Source organism: Hyla sarda, unplaced genomic scaffold (assembly GCF_029499605.1).
Source record: "Hyla sarda isolate aHylSar1 unplaced genomic scaffold, aHylSar1.hap1 scaffold_3232, whole genome shotgun sequence".
Taxonomy (NCBI): Eukaryota; Metazoa; Chordata; class Amphibia; order Anura; family Hylidae; genus Hyla; species Hyla sarda.
In genome coordinates this window covers 1-21,256 of record NW_026609969.1, presented here as the reverse complement: position 1 = coordinate 21,256, position 21,256 = coordinate 1, and the positions used below count along the sequence as shown (strand labels likewise).

Below are 21,256 nucleotides of genomic sequence, written 5' to 3'. Positions count from 1 at the left end.
CAAGGAGGCATCTGCAGGCAACAAAGGTAGGTGTGTGCTTGTGTGTGTGTTTCCTATGCAGATCCTAAGCCCAGTGTCACATGCAAGTAGGAGGAGTAAGAAGGGTTCCTGGCAAATCCGGGTTATGGATTGCATTTAAAAAGGCCCCGTGGGAGTGCAATGGGCCCCTGTCTTGCTGCTTAGCAATAATGGTATGGGTTTAGGTTCTGCTGTGTGTACTGGTGGTTGACTGCCCCCCAGCCCAGAGTGTGCATGGAAAATTGTCTGGCAGCCTCCCTGACAGCAAGCAGTGATAGTGCCCATGAAGGGGACCTTGTTGGGCCCGCCCCTTTCACGGTTATCGCTTCTCGGCCTTTTGGCTAAGATCAAGTGTAGTATCTGTTCTTATCAGTTTAATATCTGATACGTCCCCTATCTGGGGACCATATATTAAATGGATTTTTGAGAACGGGGGCCGATTTCGAAGCTTGCTTCCGTCGCCCTATGCATTGACCCGATATGGCAGTATCTTCGGGTACAGTGCACCACCCCCTTACAGGGTTAAAAAGAAAGATTCCTACTTTCATTGCTACCTGCTTGCTGGCTAGCCAGCTAGCCAGCCCTGTGGGCCTTGCTGCTGCAGCCAAAAAACAAAAGGTGGTGCTGCTGCTGCTGCTTCTGCTGCTTCTGCTTGTGTCTGGCCGCTGTTGGAGCGTCCAGGCACAGGACTTCTGCTGCTGCTGACTAAATGGCCTCCTTAATTGGATCATTTGAGTAGCCAGCACACCTGTGCAGGTAGGGCATGACATGATAGGCAGCTGCCTTGATAGCGGGTGGGTGCTGAATGTTCCTAATTGACAAAATAAGATTAATGCTTATGAAGAAATATAAAATCTCATCCCTTCCCCAATATCGCGCCACACCCCTACCCCTTAATTCCCTGGTTGAACTTGATGGACATATGTCTTTTTTCGACCGTACTAACTATGTAACTATGTAACATAACATGGGGGGGGGGGGGGGGGTCTCCTGGCTGTTCACACAGGTGTGTCATTGCTGTACATTGACCATGCATTGCTTCTGTGGTATTGCAAAGGCAAAGACAAATGCTTCCAGCCATCCATTGCACTAATGGATTGGTCATCAGCTGGCTGTCTATGTCCCGCATCAATATAGACCAAAGTACAGAGGGTTAGGCTATGCTATTGTGCACCTACCTGATGCATCAGAAGGTGCGAGGCCCTTGCTAAATTCTGTGCACAGACTTTGAGATCTATACTTTAGACTGTATCTAAACCTGCTCCAACATGGACTGACATTCTGGCCTACTTTCAGCCGATGCGACTTGTCTGTCGCTGAACAGTCGCTTTTTATGTATTCAGCACCTATGTATAATGTTGTAAAAATGCTCTAGAAGCTAAAGTCGCAGAAATGTCACACATATTTGGCCTGCAACTTTCTGTGCGACAAATTCAGACAGGAAAAATCAGTATAAATCCTTAGAAAATTATCCCCCAGTGTCTCCATCTGCTGGCGGTATTGAATAAGCATTGCTGCACTGATGGGGTATGCATTAGACGAAAAAAAAGAAGAAAAAGAAGAATAATACGCCCAGAAAAGAGGCGAAAAGGAGAAAAACGTAAAAAAACGTGAAAAAAAAGTAAGAGGAAGAGAAGGGAAAAAAAGGTGGAAATGGGTTTAAAAGTGATTTCGGCGGAGAAATATATATATATATATATATATATATATATATATATATATATATATACGCGCACACACACACATATATATAAACGTATTCTCCGTTGAGATATTGCAGCCGCTGCTGTGTCCAGGCCCAGGAGCCTTAGCACTGTGCTGTGATGTCACTCAATACCACTGACATCACTAGGTGTAAACAACATCTCTCCTTTGCTGTGTATGTGACTATGGAGCTGTTTGGTGATGTCGTCTATTATGGCCTTCATAGAAGCAACAGGAGATTGTTGCATCCATCTAGAACCCTCAGAACTACAGTGCTATGATGTCACTCACTTCCGCAGGCCTTGCAGAGTGTAAACAACAACAACCCAGCTTTGTTGTGTATGTAACCATAGGGATTTGTGATGTCACCTAGAACCTTCACAGCAGCGACAGCTTTATGAGGAGCATCAGCACTGCTCTGCCTGAGCAGAACCATCACCGCCATAGGTTGTCAAATAACCCGGATTTAACCCACACAGGTAAGTCCAATGGGGTGCAGGCATGTCCTCTATGCTTACAGCTTCCCGTGGGTGTTGGTTTGATACCGTTTGGGGACAGCCAAGGAGGCATCTGCAGGCAACAAAGGTAGGTGTGTGCTTGTGTGTGTGTTTCCTATGCAGATCCTAAGCCCAGTGTCACATGCAAGTAGGAGGAGTAAGAAGGGTTCCTGGCAAATCCGGGTTATGGATTGCATTTAAAAAGGCCCCGTGGGAGTGCAATGGGCCCCTGTCTTGCTGCTTAGCAATAATGGTATGGGTTTAGGTTCTGCTGTGTGTACTGGTGGTTGACTGCCCCCCAGCCCAGAGTGTGCATGGAAAATTGTCTGGCAGCCTCCCTGACAGCAAGCAGTGATAGTGCCCATGAAGGGGACCTTGTTGGGCCCGCCCCTTTCACGGTTATCGCTTCTCGGCCTTTTGGCTAAGATCAAGTGTAGTATCTGTTCTTATCAGTTTAATATCTGATACGTCCCCTATCTGGGGACCATATATTAAATGGATTTTTGAGAACGGGGGCCGATTTCGAAGCTTGCTTCCGTCGCCCTATGCATTGACCCGATATGGCAGTATCTTCGGGTACAGTGCACCACCCCCTTACAGGGTTAAAAAGAAAGATTCCTACTTTCATTGCTACCTGCTTGCTGGCTAGCCAGCTAGCCAGCCCTGTGGGCCTTGCTGCTGCAGCCAAAAAACAAAAGGTGGTGCTGCTGCTGCTGCTTCTGCTGCTTCTGCTTGTGTCTGGCCGCTGTTGGAGCGTCCAGGCACAGGACTTCTGCTGCTGCTGACTAAATGGCCTCCTTAATTGGATCATTTGAGTAGCCAGCACACCTGTGCAGGTAGGGCATGACATGATAGGCAGCTGCCTTGATAGCGGGTGGGTGCTGAATGTTCCTAATTGACAAAATAAGATTAATGCTTATGAAGAAATATAAAATCTCATCCCTTCCCCAATATCGCGCCACACCCCTACCCCTTAATTCCCTGGTTGAACTTGATGGACATATGTCTTTTTTCGACCGTACTAACTATGTAACTATGTAACATAACATGGGGGGGGGGGGGGGTCTCCTGGCTGTTCACACAGGTGTGTCATTGCTGTACATTGACCATGCATTGCTTCTGTGGTATTGCAAAGGCAAAGACAAATGCTTCCAGCCATCCATTGCACTAATGGATTGGTCATCAGCTGGCTGTCTATGTCCCGCATCAATATAGACCAAAGTACAGAGGGTTAGGCTATGCTATTGTGCACCTACCTGATGCATCAGAAGGTGCGAGGCCCTTGCTAAATTCTGTGCACAGACTTTGAGATCTATACTTTAGACTGTATCTAAACCTGCTCCAACATGGACTGACATTCTGGCCTACTTTCAGCCGATGCGACTTGTCTGACGCTGAACAGTCGCTTTTTATGTATTCAGCACCTATGTATAATGTTGTAAAAATGCTCTAGAAGCTAAAGTCGCAGAAATGTCACACATATTTGGCCTGCAACTTTCTGTGCGACAAATTCAGACAGGAAAAATCAGTATAAATCCTTAGAAAATTATCCCCCAGTGTCTCCATCTGCTGGCGGTATTGAATAAGCATTGCTGCACTGATGGGGTATGCATTAGACGAAAAAAAAGAAGAAAAAGAAGAATAATACGCCCAGAAAAGAGGCGAAAAGGAGAAAAACGTAAAAAAACGTGAAAAAAAAGTAAGAGGAAGAGAAGGGAAAAAAAGGTGGAAATGGGTTTAAAAGTGATTTCGGCGGAGAAATATATATATATATATATATATATATATATATATATATATATACGCGCACACACACACATATATATAAACGTATTCTCCGTTGAGATATTGCAGCCGCTGCTGTGTCCAGGCCCAGGAGCCTTAGCACTGTGCTGTGATGTCACTCAATACCACTGACATCACTAGGTGTAAACAACATCTCTCCTTTGCTGTGTATGTGACTATGGAGCTGTTTGGTGATGTCGTCTATTATGGCCTTCATAGAAGCAACAGGAGATTGTTGCATCCATCTAGAACCCTCAGAACTACAGTGCTATGATGTCACTCACTTCCACAGGCCTTGCAGAGTGTAAACAACAACAACCCAGCTTTGTTGTGTATGTAACCATAGGGATTTGTGATGTCACCTAGAACCTTCACAGCAGCGACAGCTTTATGAGGAGCATCAGCACTGCTCTGCCTGAGCAGAACCATCACCGCCATAGGTTGTCAAATAACCCGGATTTAACCCACACAGGTAAGTCCAATGGGGTGCAGGCATGTCCTCTATGCTTACAGCTTCCCGTGGGTGTTGGTTTGATACCGTTTGGGGACAGCCAAGGAGGCATCTGCAGGCAACAAAGGTAGGTGTGTGCTTGTGTGTGTGTTTCCTATGCAGATCCTAAGCCCAGTGTCACATGCAAGTAGGAGGAGTAAGAAGGGTTCCTGGCAAATCCGGGTTATGGATTGCATTTAAAAAGGCCCCGTCCGTGGGAGTGCAATGGGCCCCTGTCTTGCTGCTTAGCAATAATGGTATGGGTTTAGGTTCTGCTGTGTGTACTGGTGGTTGACTGCCCCCCAGCCCAGAGTGTGCATGGAAAATTGTCTGGCAGCCTCCCTGACAGCAAGCAGTGATAGTGCCCATGAAGGGGACCTTGTTGGGCCGCCCCTTTCACGGTTATCGCTTCTCGGCCTTTTGGCTAAGATCAAGTGTAGTATCTGTTCTTATCAGTTTAATATCTGATACGTCCCCTATCTGGGGACCATATATTAAATGGATTTTGAGAACGGGGGCCGATTTCGAAGCTTGCTTCCGTCGCCCTATGCATTGACCCGATATGGCAGTATCTTCGGGTACAGTGCACCACCCCCTTACAGGGTTAAAAAGAAAGATTCCTACTTTCATTGCTACCTGCTTGCTGGCTAGCCAGCTAGCCAGCCCTGTGGGCCTTGCTGCTGCAGCCAAAAAACAAAAGGTGGTGCTGCTGCTGCTGCTTCTGCTGCTTCTGCTTGTGTCTGGCCGCTGTTGGAGCGTCCAGGCACAGGACTTCTGCTGCTGCTGACTAAATGGCCTCCTTAATTGGATCATTTGAGTAGCCAGCACACCTGTGCAGGTAGGGCATGACATGATAGGCAGCTGCCTTGATAGCGGGTGGGTGCTGAATGTTCCTAATTGACAAAATAAGATTAATGCTTATGAAGAAATATAAAATCTCATCCCTTCCCCAATATCGCGCCACACCCCTACCCCTTAATTCCTGGTTGAACTTGATGGACATATGTCTTTTTTCGACCGTACTAACTATGTAACTATGTAACATAACATGGGGGGGGGGGGGGGGTCTCCTGGCTGTTCACACAGGTGTGTCATTGCTGTACATTGACCATGCATTGCTTCTGTGGTATTGCAAAGGCAAAGACAAATGCTTCCAGCCATCCATTGCACTAATGGATTGGTCATCAGCTGGCTGTCTATGTCCCGCATCAATATAGACCAAAGTACAGAGGGTTAGGCTATGCTATTGTGCACCTACCTGATGCATCAGAAGGTGCGAGGCCCTTGCTAAATTCTGTGCACAGACTTTGAGATCTATACTTTAGACTGTATCTAAACCTGCTCCAACATGGACTGACATTCTGGCCTACTTTCAGCCGATGCGACTTGTCTGTCGCTGAACAGTCGCTTTTTATGTATTCAGCACCTATGTATAATGTTGTAAAAATGCTCTAGAAGCTAAAGTCGCAGAAATGTCACACATATTTGGCCTGCAACTTTCTGTGCGACAAATTCAGACAGGAAAAATCAGTATAAATCCTTAGAAAATTATCCCCCAGTGTCTCCATCTGCTGGCGGTATTGAATAAGCATTGCTGCACTGATGGGGTATGCATTAGACGAAAAAAAAGAAGAAAAAGAAGAATAATACGCCCAGAAAAGAGGCGAAAAGGAGAAAAACGTAAAAAAACGTGAAAAAAAAGTAAGAGGAAGAGAAGGGAAAAAAAGGTGGAAATGGGTTTAAAAGTGATTTCGGCGGAGAAATATATATATATATATATATATATATATATATACGCGCACACACACACATATATATAAACGTATTCTCCGTTGAGATATTGCAGCCGCTGCTGTGTCCAGGCCCAGGAGCCTTAGCACTGTGCTGTGATGTCACTCAATACCACTGACATCACTAGGTGTAAACAACATCTCTCCTTTGCTGTGTATGTGACTATGGAGCTGTTTGGTGATGTCGTCTATTATGGCCTTCATAGAAGCAACAGGAGATTGTTGCATCCATCTAGAACCCTCAGAACTACAGTGCTATGATGTCACTCACTTCCACAGGCCTTGCAGAGTGTAAACAACAACAACCCAGCTTTGTTGTGTATGTAACCATAGGGATTTGTGATGTCACCTAGAACCTTCACAGCAGCGACAGCTTTATGAGGAGCATCAGCACTGCTCTGCCTGAGCAGAACCATCACCGCCATAGGTTGTCAAATAACCCGGATTTAACCCACACAGGTAAGTCCAATGGGGTGCAGGCATGTCCTCTATGCTTACAGCTTCCCGTGGGTGTTGGTTTGATACCGTTTGGGGACAGCCAAGGAGGCATCTGCAGGCAACAAAGGTAGGTGTGTGCTTGTGTGTGTGTTTCCTATGCAGATCCTAAGCCCAGTGTCACATGCAAGTAGGAGGAGTAAGAAGGGTTCCTGGCAAATCCGGGTTATGGATTGCATTTAAAAAGGCCCCGTGGGAGTGCAATGGGCCCCTGTCTTGCTGCTTAGCAATAATGGTATGGGTTTAGGTTCTGCTGTGTGTACTGGTGGTTGACTGCCCCCCAGCCCAGAGTGTGCATGGAAAATTGTCTGGCAGCCTCCCTGACAGCAAGCAGTGATAGTGCCCATGAAGGGGACCTTGTTGGGCCCGCCCCTTTCACGGTTATCGCTTCTCGGCCTTTTGGCTAAGATCAAGTGTAGTATCTGTTCTTATCAGTTTAATATCTGATACGTCCCCTATCTGGGGACCATATATTAAATGGATTTTTGAGAACGGGGGGCCGATTTCGAAGCTTGCTTCCGTCGCCCTATGCATTGACCCGATATGGCAGTATCTTCGGGTACAGTGCACCACCCCCTTACAGGGTTAAAAAGAAAGATTCCTACTTTCATTGCTACCTGCTTGCTGGCTAGCCAGCTAGCCAGCCCTGTGGGCCTTGCTGCTGCAGCCAAAAAACAAAAGGTGGTGCTGCTGCTGCTGCTTCTGCTGCTTCTGCTTGTGTCTGGCCGCTGTTGGAGCGTCCAGGCACAGGACTTCTGCTGCTGCTGACTAAATGGCCTCCTTAATTGGATCATTTGAGTAGCCAGCACACCTGTGCAGGTAGGGCATGACATGATAGGCAGCTGCCTTGATAGCGGGTGGGTGCTGAATGTTCCTAATTGACAAAATAAGATTAATGCTTATGAAGAAATATAAAATCTCATCCCTTCCCCAATATCGCGCCACACCCCTACCCCTTAATTCCCTGGTTGAACTTGATGGACATATGTCTTTTTTCGACCGTACTAACTATGTAACTATGTAACATAACATGGGGGGGGGGGGGGGGTCTCCTGGCTGTTCACACAGGTGTGTCATTGCTGTACATTGACCATGCATTGCTTCTGTGGTATTGCAAAGGCAAAGACAAATGCTTCCAGCCATCCATTGCACTAATGGATTGGTCATCAGCTGGCTGTCTATGTCCCGCATCAATATAGACCAAAGTACAGAGGGTTAGGCTATGCTATTGTGCACCTACCTGATGCATCAGAAGGTGCGAGGCCCTTGCTAAATTCTGTGCACAGACTTTGAGATCTATACTTTAGACTGTATCTAAACCTGCTCCAACATGGACTGACATTCTGGCCTACTTTCAGCCGATGCGACTTGTCTGTCGCTGAACAGTCGCTTTTTATGTATTCAGCACCTATGTATAATGTTGTAAAAATGCTCTAGAAGCTAAAGTCGCAGAAATGTCACACATATTTGGCCTGCAACTTTCTGTGCGACAAATTCAGACAGGAAAAATCAGTATAAATCCTTAGAAAATTATCCCCCAGTGTCTCCATCTGCTGGCGGTATTGAATAAGCATTGCTGCACTGATGGGGTATGCATTAGACGAAAAAAAAGAAGAAAAAGAAGAATAATACGCCCAGAAAAGAGGCGAAAAGGAGAAAAACGTAAAAAAACGTGAAAAAAAAGTAAGAGGAAGAGAAGGGAAAAAAAGGTGGAAATGGGTTTAAAAGTGATTTCGGCGGAGAAATATATATATATATATATATATATATATATATATATATACGCGCACACACACACATATATATAAACGTATTCTCCGTTGAGATATTGCAGCCGCTGCTGTGTCCAGGCCCAGGAGCCTTAGCACTGTGCTGTGATGTCACTCAATACCACTGACATCACTAGGTGTAAACAACATCTCTCCTTTGCTGTGTATGTGACTATGGAGCTGTTTGGTGATGTCGTCTATTATGGCCTTCATAGAAGCAACAGGAGATTGTTGCATCCATCTAGAACCCTCAGAACTACAGTGCTATGATGTCACTCACTTCCACAGGCCTTGCAGAGTGTAAACAACAACAACCCAGCTTTGTTGTGTATGTAACCATAGGGATTTGTGATGTCACCTAGAACCTTCACAGCAGCGACAGCTTTATGAGGAGCATCAGCACTGCTCTGCCTGAGCAGAACCATCACCGCCATAGGTTGTCAAATAACCCGGATTTAACCCACACAGGTAAGTCCAATGGGGTGCAGGCATGTCCTCTATGCTTACAGCTTCCCGTGGGTGTTGGTTTGATACCGTTTGGGGACAGCCAAGGAGGCATCTGCAGGCAACAAAGGTAGGTGTGTGCTTGTGTGTGTGTTTCCTATGCAGATCCTAAGCCCAGTGTCACATGCAAGTAGGAGGAGTAAGAAGGGTTCCTGGCAAATCCGGGTTATGGATTGCATTTAAAAAGGCCCCGTGGGAGTGCAATGGGCCCCTGTCTTGCTGCTTAGCAATAATGGTATGGGTTTAGGTTCTGCTGTGTGTACTGGTGGTTGACTGCCCCCCAGCCCAGAGTGTGCATGGAAAATTGTCTGGCAGCCTCCCTGACAGCAAGCAGTGATAGTGCCCATGAAGGGGACCTTGTTGGGCCCGCCCCTTTCACGGTTATCGCTTCTCGGCCTTTTGGCTAAGATCAAGTGTAGTATCTGTTCTTATCAGTTTAATATCTGATACGTCCCCTATCTGGGGACCATATATTAAATGGATTTTTGAGAACGGGGGCCGATTTCGAAGCTTGCTTCCGTCGCCCTATGCATTGACCCGATATGGCAGTATCTTCGGGTACAGTGCACCACCCCCTTACAGGGTTAAAAAGAAAGATTCCTACTTTCATTGCTACCTGCTTGCTGGCTAGCCAGCTAGCCAGCCCTGTGGGCCTTGCTGCTGCAGCCAAAAAACAAAAGGTGGTGCTGCTGCTGCTGCTTCTGCTGCTTCTGCTTGTGTCTGGCCGCTGTTGGAGCGTCCAGGCACAGGACTTCTGCTGCTGCTGACTAAATGGCCTCCTTAATTGGATCATTTGAGTAGCCAGCACACCTGTGCAGGTAGGGCATGACATGATAGGCAGCTGCCTTGATAGCGGGTGGGTGCTGAATGTTCCTAATTGACAAAATAAGATTAATGCTTATGAAGAAATATAAAATCTCATCCCTTCCCCAATATCGCGCCACACCCCTACCCCTTAATTCCCTGGTTGAACTTGATGGACATATGTCTTTTTTCGACCGTACTAACTATGTAACTATGTAACATAACATGGGGGGGGGGGGGGGGGGGGGTCTCCTGGCTGTTCACACAGGTGTGTCATTGCTGTACATTGACCATGCATTGCTTCTGTGGTATTGCAAAGGCAAAGACAAATGCTTCCAGCCATCCATTGCACTAATGGATTGGTCATCAGCTGGCTGTCTATGTCCCGCATCAATATAGACCAAAGTACAGAGGGTTAGGCTATGCTATTGTGCACCTACCTGATGCATCAGAAGGTGCGAGGCCCTTGCTAAATTCTGTGCACAGACTTTGAGATCTATACTTTAGACTGTATCTAAACCTGCTCCAACATGGACTGACATTCTGGCCTACTTTCAGCCGATGCGACTTGTCTGTCGCTGAACAGTCGCTTTTTATGTATTCAGCACCTATGTATAATGTTGTAAAAATGCTCTAGAAGCTAAAGTCGCAGAAATGTCACACATATTTGGCCTGCAACTTTCTGTGCGACAAATTCAGACAGGAAAAATCAGTATAAATCCTTAGAAAATTATCCCCCAGTGTCTCCATCTGCTGGCGGTATTGAATAAGCATTGCTGCACTGATGGGGTATGCATTAGACGAAAAAAAAGAAGAAAAAGAAGAATAATACGCCCAGAAAAGAGGCGAAAAGGAGAAAAACGTAAAAAAACGTGAAAAAAAAGTAAGAGGAAGAGAAGGGAAAAAAAGGTGGAAATGGGTTTAAAAGTGATTTCGGCGGAGAAATATATATATATATATATATATATATATATATATATACGCGCACACACACACATATATATAAACGTATTCTCCGTTGAGATATTGCAGCCGCTGCTGTGTCCAGGCCCAGGAGCCTTAGCACTGTGCTGTGATGTCACTCAATACCACTGACATCACTAGGTGTAAACAACATCTCTCCTTTGCTGTGTATGTGACTATGGAGCTGTTTGGTGATGTCGTCTATTATGGCCTTCATAGAAGCAACAGGAGATTGTTGCATCCATCTAGAACCCTCAGAACTACAGTGCTATGATGTCACTCACTTCCACAGGCCTTGCAGAGTGTAAACAACAACAACCCAGCTTTGTTGTGTATGTAACCATAGGGATTTGTGATGTCACCTAGAACCTTCACAGCAGCGACAGCTTTATGAGGAGCATCAGCACTGCTCTGCCTGAGCAGAACCATCACCGCCATAGGTTGTCAAATAACCCGGATTTAACCCACACAGGTAAGTCCAATGGGGTGCAGGCATGTCCTCTATGCTTACAGCTTCCCGTGGGTGTTGGTTTGATACCGTTTGGGGACAGCCAAGGAGGCATCTGCAGGCAACAAAGGTAGGTGTGTGCTTGTGTGTGTGTTTCCTATGCAGATCCTAAGCCCAGTGTCACATGCAAGTAGGAGGAGTAAGAAGGGTTCCTGGCAAATCCGGGTTATGGATTGCATTTAAAAAGGCCCCGTGGGAGTGCAATGGGCCCCTGTCTTGCTGCTTAGCAATAATGGTATGGGTTTAGGTTCTGCTGTGTGTACTGGTGGTTGACTGCCCCCCAGCCCAGAGTGTGCATGGAAAATTGTCTGGCAGCCTCCCTGACAGCAAGCAGTGATAGTGCCCATGAAGGGGACCTTGTTGGGCCCGCCCCTTTCACGGTTATCGCTTCTCGGCCTTTTGGCTAAGATCAAGTGTAGTATCTGTTCTTATCAGTTTAATATCTGATACGTCCCCTATCTGGGGACCATATATTAAATGGATTTTTGAGAACGGGGGCCGATTTCGAAGCTTGCTTCCGTCGCCCTATGCATTGACCCGATATGGCAGTATCTTCGGGTACAGTGCACCACCCCCTTACAGGGTTAAAAAGAAAGTTTCCTACTTTCATTGCTACCTGCTTGCTGGCTAGCCAGCTAGCCAGCCCTGTGGGCCTTGCTGCTGCAGCCAAAAAACAAAAGGTGGTGCTGCTGCTGCTGCTTCTGCTGCTTCTGCTTGTGTCTGGCCGCTGTTGGAGCGTCCAGGCACAGGACTTCTGCTGCTGCTGACTAAATGGCCTCCTTAATTGGATCATTTGAGTAGCCAGCACACCTGTGCAGGTAGGGCATGACATGATAGGCAGCTGCCTTGATAGCGGGTGGGTGCTGAATGTTCCTAATTGACAAAATAAGATTAATGCTTATGAAGAAATATAAAATCTCATCCCTTCCCCAATATCGCGCCACACCCCTACCCCTTAATTCCCTGGTTGAACTTGATGGACATATGTCTTTTTTCGACCGTACTAACTATGTAACTATGTAACATAACATGGGGGGGGGGGGGGGTCTCCTGGCTGTTCACACAGGTGTGTCATTGCTGTACATTGACCATGCATTGCTTCTGTGGTATTGCAAAGGCAAAGACAAATGCTTCCAGCCATCCATTGCACTAATGGATTGGTCATCAGCTGGCTGTCTATGTCCCGCATCAATATAGACCAAAGTACAGAGGGTTAGGCTATGCTATTGTGCACCTACCTGATGCATCAGAAGGTGCGAGGCCCATGCTAAATTCTGTGCACAGACTTTGAGATCTATGCTTTAGACTGTATCTAAACCTGCTCCAACATGGACTGACATTCTGGCCTACTTTCAGCCGATGCGACTTGTCTGTCGCTGAACAGTCGCTTTTTATGTATTCAGCACCTATGTATAATGTTGTAAAAATGCTCTAGAAGCTAAAGTCGCAGAAATGTCACACATATTTGGCCTGCAACTTTCTGTGCGACAAATTCAGACAGGAAAAATCAGTATAAATCCTTAGAAAATTATCCCCCAGTGTCTCCATCTGCTGGCGGTATTGAATAAGCATTGCTGCACTGATGGGGTATGCATTAGACGGAAAAAAAGAAGAAAAAGAAGAATAATACGCCCAGAAAAGAGGCGAAAAGGAGAAAAACGTAAAAAAACGTGAAAAAAAAGTAAGAGGAAGAGAAGGGAAAAAAAGGTGGAAATGGGTTTAAAAGTGATTTCGGCGGAGAAATATATATATATATATATATATATATATATATATATATATACGCGCACACACACACATATATATAAACGTATTCTCCGTTGAGATATTGCAGCCGCTGCTGTGTCCAGGCCCAGGAGCCTTAGCACTGTGCTGTGATGTCACTCAATACCACTGACATCACTAGGTGTAAACAACATCTCTCCTTTGCTGTGTATGTGACTATGGAGCTGTTTGGTGATGTCGTCTATTATGGCCTTCATAGAAGCAACAGGAGATTGTTGCATCCATCTAGAACCCTCAGAACTACAGTGCTATGATGTCACTCACTTCCACAGGCCTTGCAGAGTGTAAACAACAACAACCCAGCTTTGTTGTGTATGTAACCATAGGGATTTGTGATGTCACCTAGAACCTTCACAGCAGCGACAGCTTTATGAGGAGCATCAGCACTGCTCTGCCTGAGCAGAACCATCACCGCCATAGGTTGTCAAATAACCCGGATTTAACCCACACAGGTAAGTCCAATGGGGTGCAGGCATGTCCTCTATGCTTACAGCTTCCCGTGGGTGTTGGTTTGATACCGTTTGGGGACAGCCAAGGAGGCATCTGCAGGCAACAAAGGTAGGTGTGTGCTTGTGTGTGTGTTTCCTATGCAGATCCTAAGCCCAGTGTCACATGCAAGTAGGAGGAGTAAGAAGGGTTCCTGGCAAATCCGGGTTATGGATTGCATTTAAAAAGGCCCCGTGGGAGTGCAATGGGCCCCTGTCTTGCTGCTTAGCAATAATGGTATGGGTTTAGGTTCTGCTGTGTGTACTGGTGGTTGACTGCCCCCCAGCCCAGAGTGTGCATGGAAAATTGTCTGGCAGCCTCCCTGACAGCAAGCAGTGATAGTGCCCATGAAGGGGACCTTGTTGGGCCCGCCCCTTTCACGGTTATCGCTTCTCGGCCTTTTGGCTAAGATCAAGTGTAGTATCTGTTCTTATCAGTTTAATATCTGATACGTCCCCTATCTGGGGACCATATATTAAATGGATTTTTGAGAACGGGGGCCGATTTCGAAGCTTGCTTCCGTCGCCCTATGCATTGACCCGATATGGCAGTATCTTCGGGTACAGTGCACCACCCCCTTACAGGGTTAAAAAGAAAGATTCCTACTTTCATTGCTACCTGCTTGCTGGCTAGCCAGCTAGCCAGCCCTGTGGGCCTTGCTGCTGCAGCCAAAAAACAAAAGGTGGTGCTGCTGCTGCTGCTTCTGCTGCTTCTGCTTGTGTCTGGCCGCTGTTGGAGCGTCCAGGCACAGGACTTCTGCTGCTGCTGACTAAATGGCCTCCTTAATTGGATCATTTGAGTAGCCAGCACACCTGTGCAGGTAGGGCATGACATGATAGGCAGCTGCCTTGATAGCGGGTGGGTGCTGAATGTTCCTAATTGACAAAATAAGATTAATGCTTATGAAGAAATATAAAATCTCATCCCTTCCCCAATATCGCGCCACACCCCTACCCCTTAATTCCCTGGTTGAACTTGATGGACATATGTCTTTTTTCGACCGTACTAACTATGTAACTATGTAACATAACATGGGGGGGGGGGGGGGGGGTCTCCTGGCTGTTCACACAGGTGTGTCATTGCTGTACATTGACCATGCATTGCTTCTGTGGTATTGCAAAGGCAAAGACAAATGCTTCCAGCCATCCATTGCACTAATGGATTGGTCATCAGCTGGCTGTCTATGTCCCGCATCAATATAGACCAAAGTACAGAGGGTTAGGCTATGCTATTGTGCACCTACCTGATGCATCAGAAGGTGCGAGGCCCTTGCTAAATTCTGTGCACAGACTTTGAGATCTATACTTTAGACTGTATCTAAACCTGCTCCAACATGGACTGACATTCTGGCCTACTTTCAGCCGATGCGACTTGTCTGTCGCTGAACAGTCGCTTTTTATGTATTCAGCACCTATGTATAATGTTGTAAAAATGCTCTAGAAGCTAAAGTCGCAGAAATGTCACACATATTTGGCCTGCAACTTTCTGTGCGACAAATTCAGACAGGAAAAATCAGTATAAATCCTTAGAAAATTATCCCCCAGTGTCTCCATCTGCTGGCGGTATTGAATAAGCATTGCTGCACTGATGGGGTATGCATTAGACGAAAAAAAAGAAGAAAAAGAAGAATAATACGCCCAGAAAAGAGGCGAAAAGGAGAAAAACGTAAAAAAACGTGAAAAAAAAGTAAGAGGAAGAGAAGGGAAAAAAAGGTGGAAATGGGTTTAAAAGTGATTTCGGCGGAGAAATATATATATATATATATATATATATATATATATATACGCGCACACACACACATATATATAAACGTATTCTCCGTTGAGATATTGCAGCCGCTGCTGTGTCCAGGCCCAGGAGCCTTAGCACTGTGCTGTGATGTCACTCAATACCACTGACATCACTAGGTGTAAACAACATCTCTCCTTTGCTGTGTATGTGACTATGGAGCTGTTTGGTGATGTCGTCTATTATGGCCTTCATAGAAGCAACAGGAGATTGTTGCATCCATCTAGAACCCTCAGAACTACAGTGCTATGATGTCACTCACTTCCACAGGCCTTGCAGAGTGTAAACAACAACAACCCAGCTTTGTTGTGTATGTAACCATAGGGATTTGTGATGTCACCTAGAACCTTCACAGCAGCGACAGCTTTATGAGGAGCATCAGCACTGCTCTGCCTGAGCAGAACCATCACCGCCATAGGTTGTCAAATAACCCGGATTTAACCCACACAGGTAAGTCCAATGGGGTGCAGGCATGTCCTCTATGCTTACAGCTTCCCGTGGGTGTTGGTTTGATACCGTTTGGGGACAGCCAAGGAGGCATCTGCAGGCAACAAAGGTAGGTGTGTGCTTGTGTGTGTGTTTCCTATGCAGATCCTAAGCCCAGTGTCACATGCAAGTAGGAGGAGTAAGAAGGGTTCCTGGCAAATCCGGGTTATGGATTGCATTTAAAAAGGCCCCGTGGGAGTGCAATGGGCCCCTGTCTTGCTGCTTAGCAATAATGGTATGGGTTTAGGTTCTGCTGTGTGTACTGGTGGTTGACTGCCCCCCAGCCCAGAGTGTGCATGGAAAATTGTCTGGCAGCCTCCCTGACAGCAAGCAGGGATAGTGCCCATGAAGGGGACCTTGTTGGGCCCGCCCCTTTCACGGTTATCGCTTCTCGGCCTTTTGGCTAAGATCAAGTGTAGTATCTGTTCTTATCAGTTTAATATCTGATACGTCCCCTATCTGGGGACCATATATTAAATGGATTTTTGAGAACGGGGGCCGATTTCGAAGCTTGCTTCCGTCGCCCTATGCATTGACCCGATATGGCAGTATCTTCGGGTACAGTGCACCACCCCCTTACAGGGTTAAAAAGAAAGTTTCCTACTTTCATTGCTACCTGCTTGCTGGCTAGCCAGCTAGCCAGCCCTGTGGGCCTTGCTGCTGCAGCCAAAAAACAAAAGGTGGTGCTGCTGCTGCTGCTTCTGCTGCTTCTGCTTGTGTCTGGCCGCTGTTGGAGCGTCCAGGCACAGGACTTCTGCTGCTGCTGACTAAATGGCCTCCTTAATTGGATCATTTGAGTAGCCAGCACACCTGTGCAGGTAGGGCATGACATGATAGGCAGCTGCCTTGATAGCGGGTGGGTGCTGAATGTTCCTAATTGACAAAATAAGATTAATGCTTATGAAGAAATATAAAATCTCATCCCTTCCCCAATATCGCGCCACACCCCTACCCCTTAATTCCCTGGTTGAACTTGATGGACATATGTCTTTTTTCGACCGTACTAACTATGTAACTATGTAACATAACATGGGGGGGGGGGGGGGGGTCTCCTGGCTGTTCACACAGGTGTGTCATTGCTGTACATTGACCATGCATTGCTTCTGTGGTATTGCAAAGGCAAAGACAAATGCTTCCAGCCATCCATTGCACTAATGGATTGGTCATCAGCTGGCTGTCTATGTCCCGCATCAATATAGACCAAAGTACAGAGGGTTAGGCTATGCTATTGTGCACCTACCTGATGCATCAGAAGGTGCGAGGCCCATGCTAAATTCTGTGCACAGACTTTGAGATCTATGCTTTAGACTGTATCTAAACCTGCTCCAACATGGACTGACATTCTGGCCTACTTTCAGCCGATGCGACTTGTCTGTCGCTGAACAGTCGCTTTTTATGTATTCAGCACCTATGTATAATGTTGTAAAAATGCTCTAGAAGCTAAAGTCGCAGAAATGTCACACATATTTGGCCTGCAACTTTCTGTGCGACAAATTCAGACAGGAAAAATCAGTATAAATCCTTAGAAAATTATCCCCCAGTGTCTCCATCTGCTGGCGGTATTGAATAAGCATTGCTGCACTGATGGGGTATGCATTAGACGGAAAAAAAGAAGAAAAAGAAGAATAATACGCCCAGAAAAGAGGCGAAAAGGAGAAAAACGTAAAAAAACGTGAAAAAAAAGTAAGAGGAAGAGAAGGGAAAAAAAGGTGGAAATGGGTTTAAAAGTGATTTCGGCGGAGAAATATATATATATATATATATATATATATATATATATATATATATACGCGCACACACACACATATATATAAACGTATTCTCCGTTGAGATATTGCAGCCGCTGCTGTGTCCAGGCCCAGGAGCCTTAGCACTGTGCTGTGATGTCACTCAATACCACTGACATCACTAGGTGTAAACAACATCTCTCCTTTGCTGTGTATGTGACTATGGAGCTGTTTGGTGATGTCGTCTATTATGGCCTTCATAGAAGCAACAGGAGATTGTTGCATCCATCTAGAACCCTCAGAACTACAGTGCTATGATGTCACTCACTTCCACAGGCCTTGCAGAGTGTAAACAACAACAACCCAGCTTTGTTGTGTATGTAACCATAGGGATTTGTGATGTCACCTAGAACCTTCACAGCAGCGACAGCTTTATGAGGAGCATCAGCACTGCTCTGCCTGAGCAGAACCATCACCGCCATAGGTTGTCAAATAACCCGGATTTAACCCACACAGGTAAGTCCAATGGGGTGCAGGCATGTCCTCTATGCTTACAGCTTCCCGTGGGTGTTGGTTTGATACCGTTTGGGGACAGCCAAGGAGGCATCTGCAGGCAACAAAGGTAGGTGTGTGCTTGTGTGTGTGTTTCCTATGCAGATCCTAAGCCCAGTGTCACATGCAAGTAGGAGGAGTAAGAAGGGTTCCTGGCAAATCCGGGTTATGGATTGCATTTAAAAAGGCCCCGTGGGAGTGCAATGGGCCCCTGTCTTGCTGCTTAGCAATAATGGTATGGGTTTAGGTTCTGCTGTGTGTACTGGTGGTTGACTGCCCCCCAGCCCAGAGTGTGCATGGAAAATTGTCTGGCAGCCTCCCTGACAGCAAGCAGTGATAGTGCCCATGAAGGGGACCTTGTTGGGCCCGCCCCTTTCACGGTTATCGCTTCTCGGCCTTTTGGCTAAGATCAAGTGTAGTATCTGTTCTTATCAGTTTAATATCTGATACGTCCCCTATCTGGGGACCATATATTAAATGGATTTTTGAGAACGGGGGCCGATTTCGAAGCTTGCTTCCGTCGCCCTATGCATTGACCCGATATGGCAGTATCTTCGGGTACAGTGCACCACCCCCTTACAGGGTTAAAAAGAAAGATTCCTACTTTCATTGCTACCTGCTTGCTGGCTAGCCAGCTAGCCAGCCCTGTGGGCCTTGCTGCTGCAGCCAAAAAACAAAAGGTGGTGCTGCTGCTGCTGCTTCTGCTGCTTCTGCTTGTGTCTGGCCGCTGTTGGAGCGTCCAGGCACAGGACTTCTGCTGCTGCTGACTAAATGGCCTCCTTAATTGGATCATTTGAGTAGCCAGCACACCTGTGCAGGTAGGGCATGACATGATAGGCAGCTGCCTTGATAGCGGGTGGGTGCTGAATGTTCCTAATTGACAAAATAAGATTAATGCTTATGAAGAAATATAAAATCTCATCCCTTCCCCAATATCGCGCCACACCCCTACCCCTTAATTCCCTGGTTGAACTTGATGGACATATGTCTTTTTTCGACCGTACTAACTATGTAACTATGTAACATAACATGGGGGGGGGGGGGGGGGGGTCTCCTGGCTGTTCACACAGGTGTGTCATTGCTGTACATTGACCATGCATTGCTTCTGTGGTATTGCAAAGGCAAAGACAAATGCTTCCAGCCATCCATTGCACTAATGGATTGGTCATCAGCTGGCTGTCTATGTCCCGCATCAATATAGACCAAAGTACAGAGGGTTAGGCTATGCTATTGTGCACCTACCTGATGCATCAGAAGGTGCGAGGCCCTTGCTAAATTCTGTGCACAGACTTTGAGATCTATACTTTAGACTGTATCTAAACCTGCTCCAACATGGACTGACATTCTGGCCTACTTTCAGCCGATGCGACTTGTCTGTCGCTGAACAGTCGCTTTTTATGTATTCAGCACCTATGTATAATGTTGTAAAAATGCTCTAGAAGCTAAAGTCGCAGAAATGTCACACATATTTGGCCTGCAACTTTCTGTGCGACAAATTCAGACAGGAAAAATCAGTATAAATCCTTAGAAAATTATCCCCCAGTGTCTCCATCTGCTGGCGGTATTGAATAAGCATTGCTGCACTGATGGGGTATGCATTAGACGAAAAAAAAGAAGAAAAAGAAGAATAATACGCCCAGAAAAGAGGCGAAAAGGAGAAAAACGTAAAAAAACGTGAAAAAAAAGTAAGAGGAAGAGAAGGGAAAAAAAGGTGGAAATGGGTTTAAAAGTGATTTCGGCGGAGAAATATATATATATATATATATATATATATATATATATATATATATATACGCGCACACACACACATATATATAAACGTATTCTCCGTTGAGATATTGCAGCCGCTGCTGTGTCCAGGCCCAGGAGCCTTAGCACTGTGCTGTGATGTCACTCAATACCACTGACATCACTAGGTGTAAACAACATCTCTCCTTTGCTGTGTATGTGACTATGGAGCTGTTTGGTGATGTCGTCTATTATGGCCTTCATAGAAGCAACAGGAGATTGTTGCATCCATCTAGAACCCTCAGAACTACAGTGCTATGATGTCACTCACTTCCACAGGCCTTGCAGAGTGTAAACAACAACAACCCAGCTTTGTTGTGTATGTAACCATAGGGATTTGTGATGTCACCTAGAACCTTCACAGCAGCGACAGCTTTATGAGGAGCATCAGCACTGCTCTGCCTGAGCAGAACCATCACCGCCATAGGTTGTCAAATAACCCGGATTTAACCCACACAGGTAAGTCCAATGGGGTGCAGGCATGTCCTCTATGCTTACAGCTTCCCGTGGGTGTTGGTTTGATACCGTTTGGGGACAGCCAAGGAGGCATCTGCAGGCAACAAAGGTAGGTGTGTGCTTGTGTGTGTGTTTCCTATGCAGATCCTAAGCCCAGTGTCACATGCAAGTAGGAGGAGTAAGAAGGGTTCCTGGCAAATCCGGGTTATGGATTGCATTTAAAAAGGCCCCGTGGGAGTGCAATGGGCCCCTGTCTTGCTGCTTAGCAATAATGGTATGGGTTTAGGTTCTGCTGTGTGTACTGGTGGTTGACTGCCCCCCAGCCCAGAGTGTGCATGGAAAATTGTCTGGCAGCCTCCCTGACAGCAAGCAGTGATAGTGCCCATGAAGGGGACCTTGTTGGGCCCGCCCCTTTCACGGTTATCGCTTCTCGGCCTTTTGGCTAAGATCAAGTGTAGTATCTGTTCTTATCAGTTTAATATCTGATACGTCCCCTATCTGGGGACCATATATTAAATGGATTTTTGAGAACGGGGGCCGATTTCGAAGCTTGCTTCCGTCGCCCTATGCATTGACCCGATATGGCAGTATCTTCGGGTACAGTGCACCACCCCCTTACAGGGTTAAAAAGAAAGATTCCTACTTTCATTGCTACCTGCTTGCTGGCTAGCCAGCTAGCCAGCCCTGTGGGCCTTGCTGCTGCAGCCAAAAAACAAAAGGTGGTGCTGCTGCTGCTGCTTCTGCTGCTTCTGCTTGTGTCTGGCCGCTGTTGGAGCGTCCAGGCACAGGACTTCTGCTGCTGCTGACTAAATGGCCTCCTTAATTGGATCATTTGAGTAGCCAGCACACCTGTGCAGGTAG

The 21,256-nt window shown here is 46.4% G+C and overlaps 10 non-coding genes across 10 annotated transcripts; all 10 read left to right on the top strand.

Annotated features, from left to right (window-relative positions):
* The first annotated feature begins 339 nt into the window (after positions 1 to 339).
* On the top strand, positions 340 to 530 carry LOC130329835 (U2 spliceosomal RNA). The gene has a single exon (XR_008873320.1). It is a non-coding gene; the product is annotated as a U2 spliceosomal RNA (small nuclear RNA).
* Positions 531 to 2,620: 2,090 nt separating this feature from the next.
* On the top strand, positions 2,621 to 2,811 carry LOC130329834 (U2 spliceosomal RNA). Its single transcript, XR_008873319.1, has one exon. It is a non-coding gene; the product is annotated as a U2 spliceosomal RNA (small nuclear RNA).
* A 2,087-nt stretch (positions 2,812 to 4,898) lies between these two features.
* LOC130329837 (U2 spliceosomal RNA) lies at positions 4,899 to 5,088 on the top strand. The gene has a single exon (XR_008873322.1). It is a non-coding gene; the product is annotated as a U2 spliceosomal RNA (small nuclear RNA).
* A 2,074-nt stretch (positions 5,089 to 7,162) lies between these two features.
* LOC130329836 (U2 spliceosomal RNA) lies at positions 7,163 to 7,354 on the top strand. Its single transcript, XR_008873321.1, has one exon. It is a non-coding gene; the product is annotated as a U2 spliceosomal RNA (small nuclear RNA).
* Positions 7,355 to 9,435: 2,081 nt separating this feature from the next.
* Positions 9,436 to 9,626, top strand: LOC130329833 (U2 spliceosomal RNA). Its single transcript, XR_008873318.1, has one exon. It is a non-coding gene; the product is annotated as a U2 spliceosomal RNA (small nuclear RNA).
* A 2,084-nt stretch (positions 9,627 to 11,710) lies between these two features.
* On the top strand, positions 11,711 to 11,901 carry LOC130329841 (U2 spliceosomal RNA). Its single transcript, XR_008873326.1, has one exon. It is a non-coding gene; the product is annotated as a U2 spliceosomal RNA (small nuclear RNA).
* Positions 11,902 to 13,983: 2,082 nt separating this feature from the next.
* On the top strand, positions 13,984 to 14,174 carry LOC130329840 (U2 spliceosomal RNA). Its single transcript, XR_008873325.1, has one exon. It is a non-coding gene; the product is annotated as a U2 spliceosomal RNA (small nuclear RNA).
* A 2,081-nt stretch (positions 14,175 to 16,255) lies between these two features.
* On the top strand, positions 16,256 to 16,446 carry LOC130329839 (U2 spliceosomal RNA). The gene has a single exon (XR_008873324.1). It is a non-coding gene; the product is annotated as a U2 spliceosomal RNA (small nuclear RNA).
* Positions 16,447 to 18,534: 2,088 nt separating this feature from the next.
* Positions 18,535 to 18,725, top strand: LOC130329838 (U2 spliceosomal RNA). The gene has a single exon (XR_008873323.1). It is a non-coding gene; the product is annotated as a U2 spliceosomal RNA (small nuclear RNA).
* Positions 18,726 to 20,817: 2,092 nt separating this feature from the next.
* On the top strand, positions 20,818 to 21,008 carry LOC130329832 (U2 spliceosomal RNA). Its single transcript, XR_008873317.1, has one exon. It is a non-coding gene; the product is annotated as a U2 spliceosomal RNA (small nuclear RNA).
* The last annotated feature ends 248 nt before the right edge of the window (positions 21,009 to 21,256 follow it).